Source organism: Betta splendens, chromosome 1 (assembly GCF_900634795.4).
Source record: "Betta splendens chromosome 1, fBetSpl5.4, whole genome shotgun sequence".
Classification (NCBI taxonomy): domain Eukaryota; kingdom Metazoa; phylum Chordata; class Actinopteri; order Anabantiformes; family Osphronemidae; genus Betta; species Betta splendens.
This window is the reverse complement of record NC_040881.3, coordinates 15,185,214-15,196,412: the sequence shown is the minus strand read 5'-3', so window position 1 is coordinate 15,196,412 and position 11,199 is coordinate 15,185,214. Positions and strand designations below refer to the sequence as shown.

The following is an 11,199-nucleotide window of genomic DNA, read 5'->3' as shown; positions in this document are numbered from 1 at the left end:
CACACACACACACACACACACACACACACGCACATACACACACACACACACACACTTCTCTGGGCTAAATAGCACCTTTTGTGAGGTTACGGCGATGATGTCATTTCCTGTTTGTGTTTTAGTTTTCAGCATGCACTCACACTCATTTACTGATTGATAACTCCACCAGCTTTGAGAGTAAAAGACCTGGTTCCCAACCCGTGTTGCGTTCAGTGTCCTCTGGCAGGATGGTGGACAAAGGGAAAGGAAAGGCAGAAACCCAGTCCCACTGAGGCGGAGGGAATGTGTGCGTTGGTCAGTTGACATCACTGGGAGTTGACCAGTGTTTTCAGATTCAGCGTTACTGAAGCATTTTTATTGTGCGTGGATGTTCGTTGCTTGAACCACAGAGGCATGAATGTGTCTTTAGGACAGTTCTTGATTACAAAGCTGATGTGCGGCGGCTGCAGCACACTTCCAGTAGCCCTGTTTGTGATCCCTGTGGGGGAAAAAGACTTCCAATAGTACATTTCACCTGTTTGTGGCTGTGTCTAATTCTGATTCGATCTATGACTTTTAACTCTGGCATTTCAAAATGCAAATACAGGAATTTTCCTTGTACCAAGGTCCATAAGTATTTCCTGTCTCTATGATGAGTTGATTTGATTGACAGCCTCTTTAGAGTTAATTTTTACAGTTAATAATAACGGATCTCATATCACACCAGAAATCAACCACTTGCTTTTCTGGTTACAAGTGCGCACAGAAGGATAAAAGCACACTAATGGATTACTGTAGTCAGAGGTTAATACAAACAAGAGGACATCATGCTTAATGAAATAAGGAGCACGAAATCAGGAAGGGAGTCTGTAAACTGTGGTGACCAGTTGGTATCTCCATAGAACCGTGCCGCCCTCTGCTGTATGTTTGCAGGAAGTGCAGCACAGACAGTCGATTCCTGACTGGTCCCGTCTCCAGGAACAGTGATCTCACCTGTACAATATCAGCGCTGTGATGCTGCAGTATTGGCAACAAGTCACAAGCTGTGTCCCTAATGAAATCCAACTGAATAGGCAAATCAATTTTTAAGGGTGTTTATGTTTTATTGTTAGGCTTAGCATTATTACATCCGTTTTATCCGTTTTATAATGGGATATAAATGCACCTGGCTGAAGCTCTATACCATCAGAGAAGACACAATCTCCCAGCATCCACCTGTATTTGCATCATGTAGCTGTGGTGCCACCTAACTGTTTAATTACATTAACATGTAAACTAGTGATAAATTCCAGTAAATTAAAATATATTGAGCTTTGATACCTCCTATTAAGAAAAGAAAATGTCATCCACCACACGATATAAGCCTTTACAAGTAAAGGTGAAGGATAGTGTTGTACTAGAAATAGCATGTGTGCTTGCCACCCGCTGTCCGCTAGGTGGCAGCACCTTTATTTCACGCTGCCACATGACTGAACTCCAGTGATGAAAGCCTGATCCACCACAGAACAGCATCAGAAAGCTGATGCAGCTCAGTTAACGTCTCCGAGGAGTGTGTCAGGCCAGACTTTAAATGTCAGCAGCAGAGAGGAATCTATGGGCCAAGTTTCCACCGAGTGCTCTGCAGAAGGAGACGTGTGGGTGGCGTCACGTGACGTCACCGTGTCAGCGACGTGCAGCTGTGCTCTACTCACCCTCCTTGAATTGGTTTGACTGGTTAGAAAATTTATGACGAACGATTGTTTCAGGAAAAGTGCAGTTGTACGTCAATGGGAAGCTTCAGTTTCCAATAGTAGGGAGAGTAAATGTTATTGATTATGTCGTTTGGCTAAAGCGTTTGGCTGATTCTGTTAGAGAATACGTCAATAGAGGATGTGCCAGCACAGAGAGAGGCAACGCTTGCATGCACGTATTTGGTTTTATTAATAACCATTTTATCATTCTGGCTGATACTTAAAATGAGATGTGTGAAAAATGAGAAACTCTTTTACTTCCGGAGATCAATCTACTGTATACGTGGTCTTTGATCTTTTCTTAGCCCTGTTCAGGCCCCAGGCAGCTTTTATGCAGGTGGAAAATGGAGGTTGGACCTAACTGGACAGAGCCCGGTGGAGAGGAGCAGGACGGGGGGATGGGGACAACGCGCCTGCTGGAGCTGATGCTGCTGAGCCTTGGAGGAAGTAGGTCAAAGGTGGGTCAGCTTCTCCACCGCAAGACACGTTTCCGCGCACCCGGAGCATCAGCCTCCAGTCTAGATGGTGCTTCTCACAGGGCGCGGGTCTGTAAAGGCCCAAATGTGCTGTTTACTTGTTCACCAAGGCCTGAAATAGAAAAGCCTATATAAAACTTTCTTCTTTTTTAGAGTTGCTTCATCATTAAAATGATTTGGGGAGGAACAGAAAGGTTACACTGTGCTCTTTGAAATTAACTTATGTGTACCCAAACCTCCATTTTGACAGAAAATCCTACAGTATAATTGCTGAATTGAAAATAATGAATTGAATGTGGCAAGAAAACAAATGTTCTCATCTCAGTCATCCAGACAGCAGGTAACCTGCCAGCACAGTACAGTAAGTTCAATGCCACAGGTGTGTCAGGAAGGTAAAGCAGAGCAATGCCTTTATTCTCAAGTTCCCTTAAATTATAAGTGTTCATTTTTATGTTTTGTGAGCTGTAAACAAACCAGCTAAATGTGAGTAAAAGGGAAAAGGATCATTGAAAAGCTTGTGGATGTAACAGGCAGATGAGGGTTTCAGACCACGTATCCGTATCCACTTTCACCGTGAAAGACTAAAACAGATTCCTTGTTTCCCCAGCTGACCTTGGTGGCAGCCGAGCTGCAACTCGAGGGCAGAAACCCAAATAACCCAGCCATGAAAATAAAAATCAATGCAGGAAGTGGATCTGTTGCCAGAAGGTAGTTCTCCAAGGTCAACGGCCCCGGCAGACGGACTATCACATTCAGCCTCTCCACCCAGTCACACAGATGCAGACCAACAGCAGACAATAGGGAATGTGCCCACAACACCATGCTGCCCACCTCAGACGGGCACTGAGCCTGTCTCTCAACAGAAGTGGTGAGAGAGTGAGTCTGTTCACCAAAAACATCACTCATTAGCTTCCAGTTGTTATTTTGATCCAGGTGTCGTCCGGTGTTCACACACGGATGAGGCCACCGAGCTTTTCTGTCTGGCTTCGGACAGTGACGCCACCATTTTCTTTTATCATTACAGTCCTCAGAGCAGTTTTACTCCTGCTGGAACAGAAAAAAGCAGTTGAAGCGGCGGCACCTTGAGCTCAGAGAACCAGAAAAACGTAGAAGTGAATCCACTTCATGCTCCGCTTTAATCACCTGCTTTGCTTTGACCCGTTATTTCTTCGCGAAGGAGCAATAATTGTTAATGAGCGAGAGAATCCGTAACTAATTAGTGGAGTTCAGCTTAAGGTCAAATGACACATTAGTGAAGGTGGGAGTCACAGAATGGACAGAGAATTTACATGGTATTGTAGAAACATGAGGATTTATTGCTGCTTCTTTTGAGCATTCCTTCTCACTCGCAGGCAGAAACACTCCCAGAAGCCTATTTGCTCTAACAGGACGTTCACGCCTCATAAGTTCACTTGTTAAGCTCTTGGCGTATTTGTCATGCCCTTAGAACGAGTGCCAGTCACGCTGCGGCGAGCCGAGCAGACTGGACACGTTGGCTGCAGAGTGGGTGCCGCTCCATCAGGCCCCCGTCTGCGTGGTGGAGGAAACCCTGAGTCCAGCTGTCTGGTTCCTCAGATCCTCCGCGCAGAAGGTCAGAGTGGAAGCCTGGAACGCGCTGATTGGACTCGTGCTGCACCGGAGGGTGTTTTTCCTCAGATCCTCTCCAAGGAAAACGTGTGATCTAGTGCTAATCGGACACTTCATAGCATTGTTGTTTGTGCAATGTAAAGGAATGGACAGCACACGCTGAAGTTAAAGGCCCGATTCCTGCGATGTCGTGCAGAAGGAGAACGCCCGGCTCTTCTCCGGGAGCTCAGTCCCTTAATTATCCTGCAAAGGTCACGACAGGCAGCCCTCAGCGCGTTTATCCATCAGGCGATGATCCGCCACGAGCCACGGCAGACAGTCCTGCAGAGGGCGCTGTGCTGGCCACATATGCAGTTGCTCAGTAGGAATTTACTGTAGATTCAAGAAAAGGTTGTGATTTTTGTTCAGTAAAAGTATGTTTTGAGTGACTGAAAATAGTTTTGCCTACTTAACCTAAGTATTTAATAAACTACATTCTCATTGCAATCTGAAAAATAAGCTTTGCATCTGCAAATGCAAAATTAATAAATTTGACTAATTTTATAACAGCACGTACTTTCTGGATCTAATATGATAGCGATGAGCACTTTACAAGGTAAGGTTTAAGACCTTACACAACTAAAGCCTTTAATTTGCCCGCAACAGTGGAGAGGAAAAACTCCCTCTGTAACGAGGAAGAAACCTCCAGCAGAACCAGGCTGGATGTGGGCGGCCATCTGCCTCGACCGGTTGGGGTGAGGGGAGAGAGAGAGAGAGAGAAATCAATCCATCCATCTTCTACCGCTTAGTCCCATGCGGAGTCGCTGGAGCCTATCCCAGCCATGTGCAGGCGATTTAGAGAGACCAATAAACCTAATGCATGTTTTTGGAGGCAGCCGGAGAACCCAGAGAGAACCCACTCGAACACGGGGAGAACAGAAACTCCACACAGAAAGGCACCTAGTCCACCCGGGAATCGAACCCAGGACCACTGTGCCGCCTGAGAAAAAGACAAGATTATGGAAATGTAGAGCAATGATGGGAGGGTATTGGATTGAATAAATAGATGGAAATTCCCCCATATCTATAGTATGGATGGTGATCTTTGTGAAAGGGTCTAAACACTCCAAGACTTTCACATTCACCTCTGTTGAGCTGGGGGACATCGCTGTAGACCCGGCTGGCGTACTGACGTAGCTGCAGATCTCAGGTCAGACGTGAGGTTGACTAATTCCTCTAAAGGTGGAATGATCTTAATTTCTCTTTTTTGCATTGCACCTCTTCATTGGCATCTTACACGAGAGGCACTAGGATGAAGCACTTTGCTCCTCGTCAGTGAGTGAATAAAAGGAGACAGTTTGAAGTCATGGGAGGCACCAATGAGTCCACACAGCGGCAGATATGATTCATTACCTGCTGCAATTTGAACACATCAACGTCCGCGTTGTGCCTTCGCAAAATTGCTGCTGTGGAGCGCTCGCCTCCCGTTACTGTATTACTGTACAAGCGAGGAGTATGTGATGTGTTAACAGACAATACGATGCAAAGGTCAGAGTCTGTGTCAGCAGCTAAGGTCAAATCCCTTGAGAGCTGTTTTTTTTTTTTTAGCCAGACAGAATGAACAATACCTCTTCAGGGGCGCGTGGGTGAGTCAGCGCCGCGTACGGATGCGCTGTCATCCTGACTGACATTCAGGTTCAGCGAGACCTCGGGGCCTGTGATGCAGCCAGAGCCCCCACACAGAATCACTGATAGGTTCCGCTGGCTTCGGTCGAGTGGATGTGCAGGTAAAAAATAAAAAAAACACCACGTCCTCAGCTACGGGCGCCTCGCATTCATTCCGTGAGTAAGCGCAGCATCACTCACCACTTGACTTGATTGGATCAAGGACGGATGAGGGAAAGCGACGCAAACTGCTCGGATGCGAATGTGCAGCATTTCTTAGCGGAGGATCAGCAAAAGTTCATACTAAAAAGACTACATTAGAGATATGAACATTAAAATGTAATTAGTTAATTAGAACAGCACCTCTCATCTAGCAATAACCTCCCCCTGGACATAAATAATCTATATATAGCGCAAAGCGAAGGCCCGTCCGTCTGCATGGATGTGCACGGACACTCACGGGGGTTAACTGACCCGACTGCTGGACTATGATTCACACTCGGCTGGGTTAAGCGCCCGCACGCAACGGAGCAGAACTGGGCTGGAGGCCCGGGACGCCCACCGCGTGCGCTCACACGCCGCTGCACACGCTCGTCCCACGGAGCGCTCGCGTGCGTCACGTTCGCCGCGTTCGAGGCCCCGTCCGACGAACGGGCCTGCGTTTCACACGCATCAAGAGACGAGGATGTGGAGGGAGAGCAAATGACGGACGCGGCTAGAATGAATAATGTAGAAAAAACGAAAAGGGCAAAAAACTATGGATGGAAGAGAAATAATGAGAAGTAAAGAACGAGGGGGAAGAAAGCAGAGCAAAGGGAGGACTAATGGTAATTTATGGCAGCCATGTGGCCCAGTTATCCATTAGGAGGACCGTAACTAATGGCCGGGCCCTGAAAGTGACACTCGGCTGGAGCCTGTGCTAATAGAGATGTGATCAACCGCCAGCGACGCCACACCGGCCGCAGGATGTGGAACAGAAATGTCATCCAGCCCCACACAGTTTCAGAGGTCTTCTAGTATCTGTCTACTACTGATGATGTGTCAGAACCAGCGTCAGGTTCCCCCTACTTTGTCTACGTCACACTGTCCTAACAAGCAGCCTGCTAAGCTAGTGCTAGCCCACCGTGCTAGCGCTAGCCCACCATGCTGGCGCTAGCTTGCGTTTACTCTCTGCTCTCCATGCGGGGCGTGTTAGCTAACCTCACAGCAGCTTATTCCGCCACGTTATATAAGCTGCTGTGCAACATTCGTCCATCCTTTAGCAAATAAAGCCGAGGTCAAGGCCGTGTTTTGCTATTAGTGATATTACTGGGCCCTGTGAGTCACGGAGACAGGGCAGCTGTGGATCAGCTCGTCGGGTCCAGTCCCCAGGACCTCCTTCATCCCAGAGTCACTTTGAGCAAGGCATCGGAGACCGGGTTACTCTGGTGATGCATGGAGGCGACACCGTAAAAACACGCTGAATCAGCACTTGATCCAGTCGTTGACGTCCTGGTTTTCGACCAAATCAAACTTTTATTTAATCTTTACTCTCTGTTTTCTGCTGCTGTGATGAAATGCACCTGTTCCCTGGTCCATTTAAACTGCAACTATACACGCTTGACATCCTGTTAACCTTTCGTCTTCTGGAGCTAATTAGAACCAGTGCCTTTAATAATAAACATAAAGCAGAGTTATCATATTTCTGACAATTACAACTTAAAAACTGAGAAATGTGCCCTTGCAAAGCACAAATAATGCTGTGTTGGACTGAGCTAGACGGTGCAGGTGTCCCTAATAAAGGGGTCAGCAAGTGTAAATGTCAAGGTTCTTTCATCCCGGTCAGTGGCATTCAATGTGGGAGCTTTATGGGAGGTGGGAGCCAGAGGTCACAGCAGCCACCTCGTTCTCCTCAGTCTGTCGGCCTCTTGTTTTATTTGTGTAATATGTGTTTTGGCCTTGGTCCAGAGCAGCCAAGTGCAGCAATAATAAGATTATCAGTGAGCCCAAACGTCAGCGCTTGTCGGCTGCAGCGCCAGGGGATATAATCTGATGAGGTGATATATGTTTTGGTAGGACGAGAGGAGGATGGAGTGTGTGAGAAAGCGATGTTCATTCTGTTTATTAGAGGAGGTGGAGGCAAATTGTGCGTAACTGTGTTGGCCTTTTGAGTGAATGATACAGTACAAGGGTGTGTGTGTGTGTGTGTGTGTGTGTGTGTGTGTGTGTGTGTGTTTCTATATTTCATAATATGCCCTCTCCAAAACAGCAATCATTTATCTTAATATAACTGCAAATTTGCTCGACTTTGAATTTCGTTCATCAAACTGACAAATGAAGCCAATTGAGAAACGGAACCACTGCAGCAGCACAAACTCAGGGATTGAGTCCCAAAACTAATCAGAAAAAGCAGAAGCAGTTTTCACAGCGTTCATCCAAATTAGACAAATTGCGTTTGCTACTGATCCTATGCTACAGGAAGTGATATGAGTTGTTGGTAAATGACGCCGTATGTGTCTCTCCTGGGTTCACACCTTCCAGTGGCTCAGGTTGGCTGCGTACAACGATCTGGCAGAACCCATTACCAGAACCGAACATCTCCCCCAGTCGTCAGCGCGAGGCCGTGTCACGACCGATAGGTGTGTTGTGGCTCTGAAGACCGCACAGTGTTCCCCCCGTTTAAGTGCTTGGCTGGATGGCACTGCTGGATAGAAGAGTCCGAATGAATAGGAGCGGAAGGTGGCGGAGGGTGGAACGGTACCGTTCAACGTGAGAAGGAACGACAGGGAGAGTAACGGTGAGACGGACGCGTCCTTCAACCCATTCATCAGTGAATCTGGTTGAATCTGTCTTCCTCCGTATGGAAGAACTCAGGTTGAAAATAGTCCAATACCAATGGTTGTTGGTATCTTCAGTTCAGTCAACTAATTATATCAGTGCTGACAGCGCTGTTCCCACGTCTGTGTAACAAGACGCTAATGTGTTTCTTCTGCTGGTGGATGAATTTCTCATTCAACAGGACGGTGTTCTTCCGCCGCCTCCTTGTTGAAGCCAGTCTCCCTCGACCTGAAGTCACCCCTCCTCCCTCTGAACGCCGTATTCTTTCCTTTTCGGCCATTCGTGTCGTGGGGGTTCACTCGCCCACCGGAGCACAAATCAATCGAGTCCAGGCCGAGTAGTTGGAGGCAAAATAGCTGTTTTTACCCATTTCTTTGAGCACGTTGCGTGAAAGAATTAAATCCTGCAGTCAAATTTAAAGGCACAAAGATGAGATCATCATCAAATAGTGGTTGTCTGTATTTAAATGATGTGGGGCATTTACAGTACTTTAATAATACACAATGCATGTTTATCATCTCATTTCATTTTTTCTTAACCTGCATTAAAACTGATTGTCTTCATAATATGATATTTGCTCATAATATGGATCCAGCTGCACAGTAACAACACTACATGACCGCAGGGACTTTTCATTGATTGTTCACGATCCTTAGCTTTGCTAGAAGGTTTAGCATTCTATGTTCATATATATTTAATTAACTTTCCCCATCATTCAACTGATCAACTAATAACAACCATCATGCACCCACTTGTCTTATATCTGCTACACGAGTCCAAGTGCTCGGCTCACTTCCTCTTGTCTGCTCTCTCCATCCAGAAGTGAGGCATGTTTTGTCTTGGCTCATCAACAACAGCCTCCTACATCATCCCTCTGTGTACAGTAGCAGAGCACAGCACTGTAGCATGTGATGGAGCTGCTTTCAGCTGGTGGAGGAGGACCGGAGAACTCAAGGTTGCCTAAGTGCAGAGGACAGACTATCCATCTGTATCTCTCAACTCCATTGGCTGGAACTGGATAGATGGTTGTTGGCGCTGGGTGTGTGTGTGCGGGGGGGGGGGGGGGGGGGGGGGGGGTCAAGACGACAACAGTAGTTGCAACCATCCTAAGAGACGGCGAGCTTTTATGTGCTGTACCTTATTTCAGTGGTTTCATAAGATGCTGCTTTCAAAAAACTGCGCATTTCATCACAAAGTTCATTCTGTTCTTTCTGTTACTGTCGAATCTGATGCTTCCTGAAACGCGCGAATAGCCCTGTCTTGCACCATCTTATGCTGCACCATCCATGACCAGCGTGACCCCAAAGCTTAAGCTTATACTGTATGTAAACCACTGCAGTATAAGGTCCAGGAAAAGTCGGTCACATTGATATTTAACGTGGAGGTGAATTCTCAAAGGTGGAGGAGGACTGTAATTATCAAAGCCACGGGAACTTGATCTGCTTATTACCATATAATGCAAGGTGGAAGTTTTGGGACTCAACTGCAAGGCTTCCTTATGATTCTGCTGCAGCTCTGGAGCTGCAGTGTGATCTTATTTTAAAACACAGTCTTGTGCCAGGAGCAGACACTGGGCGTATATCATTTCAACAAATCTGAGCGCAGACAAATTCACAGCTCCCTATCACGATTCCGATGGATACAGAGGAGGAGGAGGAGAGAGGGTCTGCGAGTCCTCAAACTCCTTGGCTGTTGGTGCTGTGGGTGTGGTGATGCTGCAGAAATGTCATGCACACAGTGATGAGTGGAGTGCAAGCACAAAGGCGTGCAAACATTTACCCACTCTTGAGTAATATTTATGCAGACAGGGCATTGTGCATAAAGGCCTTAGCAACCAGCACGAGCTTGGACTCACTCGGAGCCCTTTGGAAGTCAAGAGAGGAGAAGAAGATTGCTGTGGGCAATTCCTCACTGCTGTCATCAGCTCAGGACATTAGTGTGGGGGTGGGGAGAGGGTTGGGGGGATCACTGAGGTGGTGACAGGATGTATATTATATTATCTGGGAAGCGTGTTGGCAAAGAATCTTGTTTATTTCTAGCTTATTACATGCAGTGCAGGCGGTCGAAGCCAGAGAGAAGAACTTAGCAATGAGTGAACTTCAATCCTGCAGCACTTATCTGATAAGTGCATTTGTTTATGAGATCGGACGCTGACTACACCGTGCAATGTGACGGGCACCTACTGCTACACACACAAACACGCACGCACGCACGCACGCACACACACACACACACACACACACACACACACACACACACACACACACACACATGCAGCACCAGCGCTAACCATCTTTATTCACTAACTGTGGCTGTGACTCACCAATAAGTGGCACAGTAGGTTACCACCCACCTCCAGGGTTGAAAACTGAACCAGTTGGCTCGAATGTCGAGGTCTGCGATGAATTAAAATCAATCGTTTCTCTCATTATTAAAGCAATGATCAAGTATGTCTCCTGGAGCTGCATTGATTGGGCTGCCGTTTGAGTTCCTCGGGGCCGGTGAGCGATGACTCACAGTGAGTGGGGCCCCTGAACGCATCCTCCGTGTCACCTGTCCTATTCTGCCTCCTCGCTCTGACCCGGTGGAACCCTGCAGGTCACGCGTCGCAACAATGATGATGGGAATCCCACGCAAGAGAGGAGGGGAAGTGTAAAGGAAGCATGAAAACAAATTTAATTTCCATATTGCTTTTTCTGGAGACAATATGCTCAAGACAGTGCCTGTGAATAGTACTGGATGATTATTCAGCAGTCGTTTGTGTAGTCACAGTAGCAACGACGGTCCCCGTCTCTCCCTCCGTCTGAGAGGAAGCTTCAGGACGCCGTTCTCTCCACCCACGGTTTACAGAGAAAGTTGCTTCCACCCACCTATGAAAACGCTTTCCCTCACAGAGTTATCAAACACACCTCCCCCAGCCATGACACCTGTGTGTGTGTGTGTGTGTGTGTGTGTGTGTGTGTGTG

The 11,199-nt window shown here is 47.1% G+C and overlaps 1 long non-coding RNA gene across 4 annotated transcripts; it reads left to right on the top strand.

Moving 5' to 3' along the window:
- Positions 1-1,454: 1,454 nt before the first annotated feature.
- LOC114858488 (uncharacterized) lies at positions 1,455-9,180 on the top strand. Of its 4 annotated transcripts, XR_008695629.1 has the most exons (4): positions 1,455-1,692; positions 2,015-2,167; positions 2,793-3,053; positions 3,633-4,404. It is a non-coding gene; the product is annotated as an uncharacterized LOC114858488 (long non-coding RNA). The 4 variants fall into 4 exon arrangements; XR_008695630.1 differs by lacking the exon at positions 3,633-4,404 and adding an exon at positions 9,054-9,180 and having other exon boundaries at positions 1,455-2,167; XR_003786396.3 differs by having other exon boundaries at positions 1,455-2,167.
- Positions 9,181-11,199: the final 2,019 nt, after the last annotated feature.